The sequence below is a fragment of the Pantherophis guttatus genome, chromosome 1, assembly GCF_059756535.1.
Source record: "Pantherophis guttatus breed Tessera chromosome 1, ASM5975653v1, whole genome shotgun sequence".
NCBI classification, from domain to species: Eukaryota; Metazoa; Chordata; class Lepidosauria; order Squamata; family Colubridae; genus Pantherophis; species Pantherophis guttatus.
In genome coordinates this window covers 170,837,677-170,852,345 of record NC_142063.1, presented here as the reverse complement: position 1 = coordinate 170,852,345, position 14,669 = coordinate 170,837,677, and the positions used below count along the sequence as shown (strand labels likewise).

General features: G+C 41.1%; 1 long non-coding RNA gene across 1 annotated transcript; it reads left to right on the top strand.

Annotated features, from left to right (window-relative positions):
• The first annotated feature begins 448 nt into the window (after positions 1-448).
• Positions 449-5,695, top strand: LOC148116627 (uncharacterized). The gene is made up of 3 exons (XR_015733700.1): positions 449-587; positions 4,929-5,019; positions 5,551-5,695. It is a non-coding gene; the product is annotated as an uncharacterized LOC148116627 (long non-coding RNA).
• The last annotated feature ends 8,974 nt before the right edge of the window (positions 5,696-14,669 follow it).

Sequence of the window (14,669 nt, the reverse complement as noted above, 5' to 3'; positions counted from 1 at the left end):
TTTTATGACCTTCCTTGCCACAGTTGTTAAGTGAATCATTGCAGTTGATTTTATGTCTGGAGGGGAGTTGGTCAATGGCTCCAAGCAGCCTTCTGAGAGGGATTTGGCTCAAGCATAGCTGCAGTAGGACAGCCCTGAGGCTTCAGGTGGAGAAAGCATGCAGCTGGAGCAGGTCAGTGATGAGGAAGAGGAACTGCCTTCTTCACCTGATCCAAGAACATGTAGGCCAGAGAAAAGGCAGGAGCCGAGAAGGTCAGCCAATTACTCATAAGGAGAAAGCCTTGCCCTTCTTGATGGGCTGTACCAGAAGCTGGCTATTTAGCACAGCAGACAGATGGAAGTGATGCTGGGAACAACATGTTTATTTGCTATCTATGTGTTTGCTGGTTGTTGTGATTCTTGCCTTGCTTTGGATTGACACTGTGTTTTTTGTGAAGGGAATTGCGAGGAATATTAATAAACCTAATAAACCACAGGGCTGTGTATGTGTGTGTGTGTGTGCGTGCGTGCGCGCAGGACAGGACATCCACAGCCAAGAGTTCGATCCTGACCGACTCAAAGTTGACTCATCCTTCTATCCTCCTGAGGTCAGTAAAATGAGGACCCAAATTGTTGGGGCTAATATGTTGACTCTGTAAACTGGGTTAGAGATAGCTGTAAAGCACTGTGAAACAGTATATAAGTCTAAGTGCTATTGCTATTTTTACCACTGTTTGCAGGTCTTAAGATTTCTCATTTGCTTGCTCTAATTTTTTATAGGATATGCCTACGTTACCATTGTTCATTTTATTTGCCCTGTCAAATGTAAATATCATGCTTCTAGTAGCATTATATAGTCTAATATTTATTTTAAAATATTTGGGTTCTCGGCTGACAGCATGGCATCATTTCCACACAAATGTACATTCAAATGCAACAGTGAATGCACATTCATATCTTTAAGCAACATAGCAACATAATGTCTGCACAAGTCTTCTTTATAGATATATCTATTCATACATTAAACAATCAAAGGAACATTACACATTCTTGTTTTTCTATGCTGAGTCTTGAGTAATTCACTAAGCATTCCATTCATTTTTATACATGCTTTAATTTTATCATTTATTACTCTTAATGTGCATTCAGGAATCAAACTTGAATTCCATATTTGCACACAGCATTTCATAATTCAATCCTAACTCTGGAAGATAAGATGAAGAAAACTAGAATTTAAAATCTAGAATAAATGAAGATTTTAAGTACTGCATGCTTCTGAGAATATATATTGTATTATAGCTGCCTCCATTTACTGTATAGAGTTTTTGCATTAGCTGAGTTATGCCTGTGAGGTTTATCACCAAATAAACAAATCCCAGAATAAGGGTGGAAGAGCCTAGATTTAGCCTGGCTAGGTGGCTCAGTGGCTAAGACACTGAGCTTGTCGATCAGAAAGGTCGGCAATTCGGCAGTTCGAATACATAGTATAGGTCTCCTGAGTGAGCAGGGGGTTGGACTAGATGACTTCTAAGGTCCCTTCCAACTCTGTTACTGTTACCTGTTACAATACATCATAGAACTCAGGATATTACAACACTAAAACTCAGGATGTTACAACACAGCCAACTACCTAGGATGTTGCAGCTCAGGACTCAGGATGTCACAACACTGGAGCTCAGGATGCTGTCACACGGCATTATCCAGGTCGTTACAACACAAAAGCCTATTGGGCACACAGCTAGGACCTCGCCCACACAGGATGTTATGAAACAACTGACTAATCTGCAAATATCAACTCCATCAACTAATCAAGATGTAACAACACAGCCAACCAACCCGCTTACAACAACAAAGCCAGCACTTCACACCTCCCCACCAGTATTTATAGAGAGATGGCATCTCCGATCACTCTTTGCTCGCACATGCACGAAGCTGAAGACACCAGCCTGAAGATGACAAGTGGGACCTCGTCAAAACATCGCCAAGATACTCTCAATCTTACACGGGAAAAGACCCAAATACACCAAGACTTTCATATACACTTTATACTGTATATTCTTCAGAAAATATTCTTATTTGTGTTATTCTTTTGTTATCATTTATCATGTTATCATTCATCATTTACTATTAATGGTATGTGAGCCAAAATTGAGTTGGCTGCTATATTCTAAGTAAATAGATACTATTACTAATGGATACTTTAAAAAGTGTCCAAAATCTAGGAACGTAAAGAAAAACAAGGCAAAGCAAAGGGATAATCTTAAACAGGTGTTCCATGAATGTCACTTGCTAAGGGGAAAAAGATAGTATTTTGCAGCATCAATCTATGGTGGATGATTGTTGCAATTTCCCTACCATACTTGGGTAAAAGAGATTCACATTTGTAATGATGGCATGCTTGTTACACAATGTAATGATTGTCTGCAGTGCTTCTTTCTATTGGTGATCTCTATCACAAAATGCTTGTGAGTATAAGGGAAGATCTATGGAAGTTCAGCAGACAGGATACCTTCTGTTTAAACCCCCCCACCCCCACCCCCGTTCTTAGTGCAAAACAAAGAAATCCCTTTTTTTCTTTCCACTGTTTTTCATCTCCCTGCTAATTTAACAGAGATAAAGAAAACCATATATGGTCTCTCACATGAACCCATCCCTTTTCTGTCTGTCTTGCTTTCAACCTGATCTGGGCTTTTGGGCATTTGGATTAACTCATTAGTGGAGTGGTGTTTTGGCAAAGTTACTAATCTATGGCAGTGGTGCATAGCAGTGTGACAGAATTAGACTGGAAATGAAAGTCTAATGAAATTAGGATGTCATGCGTACAGGCAGGCTGTGATGCTCAAATGATCTGTGGAAGATGTGCATATGTCTCTGAGCCTTGAAGAGAAGAAGATGCCTATGCTGCTTTTGCAAACTGCCTTGGAAATGTGTTGTCTTGAAGAACAGAATGTCTGTCTCTTACATAAATCAACAAGAAACAGGGCCACTGTGTTTCATCACAGAGGAGCAGGACTTCTAGGAACACAGAGAGACACCTATCACAGAAAAAGACAAATTGCCATCTGAAGCAGAGCCAGAGACAGCCCCATCATTAAAAAAAAAAAAAAATGAAATGCTCTCCTTAGGCACCTGATTTGAGATGGCATGAAAGGATGGACCGTTTTTTACAGTTCGGGATAGAAGAGTGACACTTAAAAGATTGTATAGTGTTAATCTAAGTTGAGTAGCTTTAGTTACTATCTTCTTCACATTTCTTGGAGAACTCAAGGGCCTTTCTTGTTATGGACCAATGCTTCTGAACTTCCTTTCCAAAGCTGATTTTAGCAGATTTTACATGGCATAGGGCCTGGTTACTTGAAGAACTGCCTGTCTCCCATAACATCTGCCTGGTCAGTCCAATTCTTGCAGAGTTCCTTCCATTAAAACATCTTCTCCATAGTAGCACCTGCCCCCTGGAATGAAGTTTCCCAGATGACACCCCCCCCCAATTCTGAGGCTGTTTAGAAGAGCTGTCAGGATCAGGCTCTTCACCCTGGCTTTTGGTGAGGGACAGTGCGGCCCCTCTCTTCATCACACTAATCTTTTATCTTTTAGGTTTTATTGATATGGTTGCAATAATTGTTTGATTGTTGTGAGCCACTCATAGTCTGGCTACAAATTTCATACATTATTTATCAACATTGTTGTCATAACACTGGCACTGTGGGATCTCAAGAAATATGAATCTTTTAGAGCCGGATCTGTATTGCGTGCTGCCAGCTTGGACTTATCTGGTCAGCCCACTGACAGCCATGAACAGAACCTCTTAATGGGGGCAGAAGTAACTGCACTGTCTATTGTTCATTTCCACAGTTCACGGACTTTTTTCCTGTTACAAGGTGCAGTGGCATCCTTCCACAATATAGTGCTCTCTCCTTGTGTTGGAACTCAATTCCTCTAATTCCAAAACAGAAACATTAAATGAAGGATTATACAAATTAAAATCCAACAGGACGTTGATGTTTCCTTATAGACAAGAAGTCCTAAGAGTCATTGGGCAGGCTGTCTGGAGCAGAGGTGGGTTTCAGCAGGTTCTTACCAGTTCTGGAGAACTGGTAGCGGAAATTTTGAGTAGTTCGGAGAACCGGTAAAAAGTCTGACTGGCCCCACCCCCATCTATTTTCTGCCTCCCACGTCCCAGCTGATCAGGAGAAAATGGGGATTTTGCAGTAACCTTCCCCTGGATTGGGGTGGGAATGGAGATTTTATATTACCCTTCCCCTGCCACACCCACTATGCCACACCCACAGAAACGGTAGTAAAAAAATGTGAAACCCACCACTGGTCTGGAGGCCACAGGCTGGGGAAGCCTAGATAAAATTCATCCTTTTGGAAGAAGCGGAGGGAGGCCTCTGGCAGATCTTGATTGTCCTGTGTTCAGAACAAAAGGAATCAAAGGTAGACGTATATGTGTTGCATGGAAAGCAACGCCACCTTCTTCTGAACAGTTGTACCTGGAAGAGCAATTGTTCAGATGCCTATTTCTTACCTCCTAAGAACCTTGTGCATTTTTTATCTCAATGTTCAAAATTAAATGAAGTAATACAATGCAAATAGGTGACATAGCAATTTTGTTCCCAAGGAATGCCTTGTTCCCATAAAGCAAAACTAAAAGGTTCCCATGTAACTTGAAACATTCACAACCACCACCATAAACAAAAGAAACAAAAGAAAATCAAACAACAAAATACCAGAGCCACATTAATACCATGCTCGTCTGCCACCTAGTGGAGGCATCTGGCATTCTTCCAAATATCTATAGGATGAGTATGTTCCACTGTTTTTGGATAGAAACAGTTTTGTGTTAACTTGGGCTAACTAATCCAGGTCAGGGGTGGCATATTTCTGTGGACATCAATTAGACAAATTTAGCTAATTAGAACTCTCTCTCCAAACATTTTCTTTTCAAGTGATATACAGGGATGGAGAACTTGCACATCGGAGGGAGATAAGACTATTGTGAAGACTACTCTGAAGAAGAATTCTGAAAGATTGCATGAGGTATATTTATTTTCTCCAGAAATTAAATTAGAATTGTTCTTATAGCTATCAATTAGATTAAAAAGCTCTCCTCTCTGAGAACTGCCTATCCCTATTAAAATGAATGTTGGAGAACATCTCTATGTTGGTCAGTCCAAAGTTTGATGGGGGAAATGGCCCTTTCTGAATCCTTTGTGAATACAAATCTGTAGACAAGCGTTCCACCCAAGCAAATGTGCCCTCATTTCTCAGTGGATCTGGCTGTTATTAGATATGAGTCAAACAAATAGCTACAAATCAACTTCTTTTTAGTATACTCTATTAATTCACTGGCCATCTTATAACTGCCCTTGAATTGTGGATACCAGCTGTCCTTCTAATACGTGGGAATCCAATATATTCATGGATTTGACTAGAAGACATATTAGACTGCTCCTTATTCTTTCTGGTGTCACCTTCATTCTATCTATTGGAATACTTAATCCATAACTCCTGATCCCAATTTTCCTACTCCTTTCCTTTTCTAACTCATTGCCTAATTTGCCTTGATAGATCCATTTGTCCTGTACAGCCAAGAAAACATTCTCTCCCCTAGAAGAGCATCTATGAAACCTAAAGCTTGGTTTTGTTCTGGAATAATTTGCCTGTTCAGTTTTTAGTGCCTGTAAGGAGGTACATCTTGTATATGAGTTTTGTTTTCTTTAATATGTACCGTATGTGTTGTTGGATTTAAGAATAAACATTATATTGGTAAAGCAAGACATTTTACCAGAGAGCTTAGCTGCAAACTAATTGCATCTAGTTAGCTTTCTTTAATCTATTTTTATTAGAGTTCTCCATGCTTCAAAAATTATCTAGAATACACATTCAGTTCTTTTGTAAGCAGATCACGGCTATTCATCACAATGGTCTTTTGAATGAGCGTGAAAAAAGGTGTAGCTCCTTTCAAATTTGCATTAATTTTAATGACTCAATTCCTTCCTTCTTTCTTTCTTTACTTGATAAATTTCTATACCAGTTCCCTAAGCCATTAACAATAAAAGATGCAACAAATTAAGACAATGCAGAAATACATTCACCAGATACTCTGCAAACAATCATCATTCTCATTTATTCTTACATCTTTGAATGGCCCAACCACTTTTTGTGTGCTTTTTCATCTCACTCCTACCAATCCATTCATGTCATGTAGCAGAGTAGCTTCTCCCTTTCCATGGATCACATTCATTCATAACATTGCACAATTTCCTCACAACCTCATATCTGTCTTTTTCATTGTCACTATTCACTGAAATGTGATATGCCACTATCATCATCCTATGAATACTTACTTTCATACACACCCATAATAATCTAAATAGCATCAATTCATGGTTCTGACATACAGTTTAGTCCTTCTATTCACAATTAAACCTACATCTTCATTTCCCTGCATGTACCCATAAGGTAAGATCAGATCACCTTCACTCAGATTTATTGCATCATTCTCTTTCTGTCTCTCACTAAGTCTTATGTGAAAGCTTGGACTGAACAAAGCCATAATGGCGAGAAGAAGTCATTATTTCTGAGTCCCTCTGTGGGAAACCATAGCATTTGGAAGATTATGACTTGGAGTCTAAGAAGACAAAATGGTAAAGAGCATGAATTAATGAAAGAAAGAAAAACAGTTTGTTTGTGAAATGAAATGATTACATTACCAGCCTTATCTATACCCATTCCACATCCATCATCCCCCATTAATAGTGAGGACAACACTTGTAAATGTTGCCATAACTTGATTAGAATGCCACAGGTGCAACTAAACATTAGTTTTACCTCAAGCATGTTCACATCGTTCTATGCAAGCTAAGATCTTTAATCTAGAAACTGCCTTGAAATCCATTTTACTGTGTCCCACATTCCAGCAACTAAGAGGCATATGCAATGTATTGAGTCATTCACAGGATGTGGATTTGGTTTTTCAAGAGTGGTATGTAGCGTATATGGTTGGAAGTAAGGAAACGGTAACAGGTCTAGGCTGAGGTTTGGGAGAGGACTAAAATGTTTCCTGAATCTTCATATCCTCTCTTCATTCACTCCATTCCTTTGGATACCTATGCATATAACTTGTTAGAGGAGAGGAGGAAAAGATTGACTTAAGAATTGGAAACTCTGAAGTAAATAAGGGAAGGCTTTTGTAGTTGTTGGATGAAAATCCTTTCCCAGATCTTCAAGAAAGAATCAATGGTCAGTTTCTAATCTCATTAAAGAAGCCTGAGTCTAGGATCAGCATTTCAAGTAATCCAAAACTGCTGTGACATTTAACAAAGTATACAGCTTACCTGGGAAAAGAAAGAAAGACCCCAAAACCTGTGATAAAGGATAGACAAGCTACAAAATGGAATTGGCAGGCTTTTGAAAATCATCTTTTGTAATTTATCTGCCTTGAATGACAGTGCGAGCTACGGAGCGTGTGCAGAAGAGAGAAGAGACTGCAAGGTTTAATAGAGCAATAGCGTCGCTGACCATAACTCAATGTTCAGCCTTGACAATAACTTGGGGATTTATCTCGATGACCAGACATGCTGAGCTTTGGGTTTTTAATATATGGATTGAATGAGGGGTTATTGTTCTTCTTGATTTACTGGGACAGTTTTTATCAGTCACAGAGCATGAAAGAGAATGGGAGGAAGAAGAGGAGGAAGGGAGGTCAAATCAACACTTGGATCAGAAATTGGGGCTGAACGGAGGACTGAGCAAACCAGAGGAAGACAAGGCTGGTGTGTGGGCTGCACTCATAGGAAACAAAACACAGTAACTCATGGCTCCCATTAATATGTATGGTGCATCTTTAATCCATTCTGTTGTTTAAACGTTGGATTAAGTCATAGGGGGAGAAAATTTACATTTTGCCATTACTTCCAAGATACATTCTGTATGTAAAAGGTGGCATAGTCAACTATGCAACCTCATGAATTGTTCTATAATAGCAATAGCTTCTGTAGGGGGAGCAAATATCAGAAACAAAATAAAAAAATAAAAAAAATCAGCCAAATGAATACAAACTTAATTCCGAGCAGCACCAACACTCCATCTTCCGGTAATGACACAGACGAAGGCTGAATTCCTACAATTTACAGTGAATTATGGGGCAGCAAAGCTACTACGGCTCCAGCTGCTTCCCCCCCACCCCCAAAAAGAAAAGAAAAGAAAAGAAAATCACAACCCACAGTTTACAGTGTCCCATTAGGAAAAGGGGATATAATGAATTCCTGTTTTTATAGCCCTGAAATGGCACATTTCATTCAGCAGGTTATTTACTCTCTGGATTACAATGATGAGGTTCTGAATAATGTGCTAGGGTTCTTTGAAGAAAAAAAAAGGAAATAGTTTATTCAGCTTCATTTACATATTTCATTTCATGAACTGTAGCAGTGCCCCTCAGCTGAAGAGGTTGTTTGGGCCAGTGGGGTGCAAAGTGAAGTGATTCATGCCATCTGTGGTCAGGCCAAATAAAATATACCACTTTGCTGCATGCATGCCTCCATTTTAGCCCTGGATGGGGCCTGTGCAGGAATCTGCCAATGCTACCTTTCTCTTTTGTTAAATTAGCTCTTCCTTGCCATAAAATGTTACTTGTTCTGTTCCAAGCCATGCAGTTGTAAATCAAGTTCCACATTATGGAAAGAACCACTGGTCAGTGTAATGGAATGATCATTTGCCACCTCGGTCAAAACTTGCTCTAAGCAGTCTACAATGCAGGAATATATCTAATAAAAATGGACAATTGTTATTGTTGTAGTACAAAAATAATAATAAAGAATACAGTACAATAATTATTAAATAAGCTAAGAGGTGTCAACTAGGACATCTTAAATATATTCTACTATATGTGACAGATTGCTTCTGACATTACCTAGTCTTTAGGTAATGAAGGTACTTTGAACATGGTATTATCATATTATTTTTAGACAACTTTCTCCATCCAGGAATCACTTAATTTCTAAACCAGCTTTTCTAGCTCTAACTTGCAAACACAGTGCAGAATGTATCAGATGGCCTTCTCAACCTTTACCAACTTGTTGGCAAACTCACAAGTCATTGTGTTATTAAATCATTAAATATACCTGACAAGTAGCCATCCAAAATAATAGCCATCTTAACTTTTGCAACATCAGTTATGCCATGGTGATGCAGTGGTTAGAGTGCAGGATTTGCAAGATAATTCTGCCAACTGCTAGCAGTTCAATTCTCACCAGCTCAAGGTTGATTCAGCCTCCCATCCTTCCTAGATCAGTAAAATGAGGACCCAGATTATTGGAGGCAATATGCTGACTGTAAACTGCTTAGAGAGGGCTGTAAAGCACTGTGAAGTGGTATATAAATCTAATTGCTAATGCTATCAGTTCACAAAATTGACAGAACAACTGATTCATTAATGAAAAGGTGTCACCTCTACTGTATATCTAATTGCTGAATTTTGTTTTCTCTAGACTTAGGTATTACTTATGTCTTCCAGAATTCTCTGAGATAAAAACTACACTAAGGTGAATGTTAAAACAAAAATTACTATACACGTTGCCCTAGTTTAGACTTGAAAATGATTAAAATAAATACAGTACAGGTTTCCTGCATGAGCAGGGGGTTGGACTAGATGACCTCCAAGATCCCTTCCAACTCTGTTACTGTTAAAAATATTAACAGAACAACTGTGATGATGATGATGATAATGATGAAACAGTTGATCGTGATGATGAAACAGTGGCTGCGGCAAAATCTCAGAGACTGATTATCTTACAAATCAAATAAAACATAAAACATAAAACATTATCTACAATGTCATGATTGAGTTGCCACAATTATACATTGGAAGCTTTGCCAGAAGTTTGGGTTCAAATGCAGCAAAAATGACTGGGAACAACAAACTAACAAAGCTCTTGAAAATGAGCAAATCAAGATCCTGTGGAACTTTCAGATCAAAACAGACAGACATCTGGCCCACATTACACCTGATATCACTATTGTGGAAAAGAAAAATTGATATGGTAATACCAGGTGATACATGAATTGGAGAGAAACAACTAGAAAAAAGAATGAAATACTGCGATCTGCAAATTGAAGTTGAGTGACTATAATGGAAGAAATCAATGGTTGTACCAATAATAATAGGAGCCCTTAGAGCAATACCCAAAGGGTTGCCTAGATAGATGGAAATTTTGAATGTATCAGACCTGAATATTCTGACCTTGCAAAAAACCACCTTACTCAGAACTGCCTGTACGTTCAGATGCTACCTTAACAACTCTTAGGCCCTTGGTTAGGACTTGAACTGTTAAGTTTTTACCAGTCCCAGACTGTGAATTGAACTGAAGATTAAATCTTAAATAATAATAATAATTAGAGTCTGTCAAGATGATGATGATGATGATGATGATGATGATGATGATGATGATGATGATGATCTCTTTTATTCATTAAACATGAAGCTCAGTCAACTGAACATTTAAAAATGTGTCACAAGTATGATTGGTATTAATGGTTGATACAGGTTGCTGCCAGCGTCCTAGGTATCAACCAAGTATCTTCTTAAAATATATGATGTTCCGAGTAGCGCAGTTTTTTGCAGTTACACTGGTGTTATTGCGGGAAGCTGCAATTTCTTGATGTATTTTGTGAAATTCTTGGACATGGTACCAAGTGCCCCGATGACAATGGGTATCACTGTTACATGTTTTATCCATAGCCATGTAGTTTCGATGGCCAGGTCGCGATATTTCATGACTTTTTCCAGTTCTTTTTCTTCAACTCTGGCATCTCCTGGTACAGTGATATCAATAAACTGTACGCTTCGGCCCTCAACAATCCTGATATCTGGCATGTTATGTTCCAAATGACGAATCCATCTGTATTCGAAAGTCCCACAAGATCTTCACTGTCTCATTTTCAATAACTCTTTCCACTTTGTGTTCCCATAACTTTTCGGATACAGGTATGTTGCATTTTTTACATAATGACCAGTGGACTAATTTAGCAACTCGATCATGTCTAACTTTGTAATCAGTTTGCACGATTTTGCTGCACTCACATATTAAGTGTGAAACATTTTCAACTTTTTCATTGCAAAGTCGGCAGTTTGGAAATCCACTGACAATCCAAACTGCTGACTTTGCAACGACAAAGTTGAAAATGTTTCACACTTAATATGTAAGTGCAGCAAAATCGTGCAAACTGATTACAAAGCTAGACATGATCGAGTTGCTAAATTAGTCCACTGGTCATTATGTTGTTGTTGTTATTATTATTATGGTTAATCTTCAAATCAGTAGGCTAGATTGAATTGAAGTTTAACCATAGTAATAATAATAATGTTGACAGACTCTACCTAGCATGGAAAATAGGTGGATATGGAATGTTGCAAGTATACCAGATGGTTGAAAAAGAAAAAAGGGCATTGGAAGAATCTATCATCTATCTATCTATCTATCTGTCTGTCTGTCTATCTGTCTGTCACAGATTGGTTAACTTCTGGCAAAACCCGATAATGACAGATCTAATAAAAAAGCAGCACCAGGTAACTGCAGGTCAATTACCTACTTACTGATGACTTTCAAATTGCTTACTGGTGTGGTAGCTAATGCATTCCAACAGCATCTAGTTCCAAACAAACCCTTTCCACCTGAGGAGAAAGAAAAATGCCCAAACAACAGAGAAACAAAAAAATCAGAGCCTAACTGACTAGATCAGGGGTGTCAAACTCGTGGCCTGCGGGCCGGATGTGTCACACGCTGGCCATACCCACCTCCAGTTTAGCGAAGGGGGGAAAGTTGCAATACATTATGTGACGACAATGTGACGCTGCGAGTTTGACACCCCTGGACTAGATGGTTTTGGAAAATTGTAAGAGAATATAGCTATATATAGAATATATAGAATATAACTTGAATATAGCTTGGACTGATTACCAGAAGGCATTCGACTCCCTTCCACATGACTGGATAATCAAGTGTCCAGAAATTACAGCAGTTAGTAAAAATATCAAAAGCTTCATGGAAAGATCAATGGCATGATGGAAGGCCCAGTCGCTAATCAATGGTAATAGGCTGATAGAAGTTAATATCAAGACAGGAATATTTCAAGGAGACTCGCCATCACTAATGTTTGTCATTAGTATAGGAGTAAGACAACATGTGAATTTTGACAACATTGGCTTTGTTCAGCATTCTCTATCTGAACCTCCAAAGTCACATAAGCAAAAACATCTGGTAGAAGCTAAAAAAAAAGTCACCCATGTTATGAGGTCATTCTGCAAATGGCACCAATTATGTAATTTACATCAGTCATGTCATTTGTATAAATACATCATGAGCAAGTGTTTTCATCCATCTCAGAAATAAATATACACATTCTCTCTCACATGCATACATCGTTTCCTCTTGACTTAGAGGTTCTTGTCCTACAAATATTATTTTTGAACCATTTTCCATCTATTTAGGTATGCTATAAACTGACCATATATTGTAATCCATGAAGAAATAGGCAGACTCAGTGGTGGGATTCTACCGGTTCGCACTGGTTCGGTAGAACCGGTTGTTAAGTAGTTAAGTAGTTAAACAGTTCAGAGAACCGGTTGTTAAAAGAAATCTCCTTTTGTTTTTTCCCGCTTTACAAGGTTAATCCTGTAAGGAATTACAACATTCGGTGTTGTTTCCTAGCCTACTTCCTGTGCCTAAAATGGCTGCTGCGGTTTTCTGAGCTCCACTGGGGATGGGGCTTCTTGGTGAGATGTGGAGGTTTAGGAGGGACTTTGACTATGTCCCCCGTTATGGACTGGTAAGGGGAACATCTGGGGCTCGGCAGTTCCACTTTTTACCTACTTAGGTCCCCAGGGGATGCCAGGTGAGCCGGAGCTGCCTCCCCATGAGGCGACACAGACGGTGGGTTTCTTTGCCGCGGTCTTTGCCCGAGTCAGCTGGGTGGCGCTGTGGCATGGTGGCGGTGGGGCGCGGTGGGGTAGAGCCCCCCCATGGACTCCAATTCCATCGGAGTCTAGCGATGGCCGGAAGACCGCTCGGCGACAGCCTCCCTGGAGTCAGCTGGCACCCGCCGAAGGTGAAGGAGTTGTCGGCGGTGTGCTTGGAGGGCTTGTCGGCAGCGTGGAGGGCTGGTCAGCGGTGGAGCACCCCGTCCCAGATGCGGCTTGGTGGAGGAGAGGCCGAGCCAAGGGAAACGAGGAAGGCTACGTACCGAGATCAGGCTCCACCGCCTGCAGCTGGGGGGGGTCCTTCTCCCCTCCCTTACCACCCCTCGCCATGGGACCGCAGCGTTTTTGGGGCTGGTGGAGGCACGGATCCGGAATCACTGGCTCCCCTGTCGAGGGAAAGTGTCTTGGAGGCCTGTCTGCACCGTCCAAGTGGGATGGGCCGAGCAGAGGGCTGCAGGCAGTTGAAGGCTTCGCCTGGACATTCCATTTCTACTGCTTTGACCCCCGGACTGTTTCTTTTGCAACCACCTGGACTGGTGATGGCATCTAGAGCCCTTGCCCCCTTCTTTTCCAGCCCTATAAAGGTCGGCTCTCTGGGTGTGGTTGCCCGCCGCCATGAGAGGGCAGCTGTGGACCTATTACGTGATCAAGTCGTGTTGGGGTGGGAGAGCATCAACGATCTGTGGATCCCACCTGGATGATTGTCCACCTGGCCTAGGAACCTCGCTGCGGTGAGAGGGCAGTGAGGATTACCATCGTCTGTCTTTTTCCTATTGCCGTGAGAGGGCATTGGAAATGCAGGCTTTATTGCCTATTGCTAGGATGGATTTTGGATTTTAGACCTTGAACTACTGATCTGTGATCTTGATAGCCCCCGCTACCATGGACATTCCCATCTCTATGTTTGAGTATGACTGTACAAACTTATACAACCGCGGACTTGAGAAGTTCCCCCCATTCTTGGGTGTGGCCAGTGGGCCTTGCAAAGACTTACCTTAAGGATGGGTCTTGGGACCCCGAGAGGTGGCACAAGGATTTTAAGGGTTTTAAGGGACATAGATTGAGAGGTTTTTTTTAACAAAATTTTTAGCAAAAATTTTAAGGGGACCCGGGTGGGCGACTAGGGTGGGTTTGGGGGGTAACCCACAGGGGTTGGGGGGCTGGGGGGGCTAGTTCCTATGTTGGGGAGGGCGTTGCCATCGACATTGTGGGTGGGAGGGGCAGATATGGTGGGAGGAGGGGGCCATATCGTGTTAGGGGAGGACACACTTGCTATCTGCGAGCATTTGTGTGCTCTGGCCCTCAATGCTCATCTCACACCCCGGGTTGTTCAGATCCTCAGGCCCTAGGCCTTCGGTTGATGTTGTGCAATGCCAGGTCTGTGGTAAATAAAGCCCCCCTCATTTGTGATCTGGTTCAGGAGGGGGGTGCGGACCTGGTAGGTATTACGGAGACCTTGTTGGGCCAGGAGGGGGGGTGCCCCTCATTGAGATATGCCCTCCGGGTTTCTATGCATTCCATCAACCGAGGTCCCAGGGGAGGGGCGGGGGTGTGGTGGTTCTTGTAAAGGAAGAGGCCACTGTACCTCAGATAGCCGGATGTGAGTCCCTCCTTGTGAAGTGGGGACATGGGAGACAGATGGGCTTGCTGATTACGTACCTGGCTCGCTGCCACGTATTGGCTGCCCTGCCCGAGCTACTCAACGTGATTG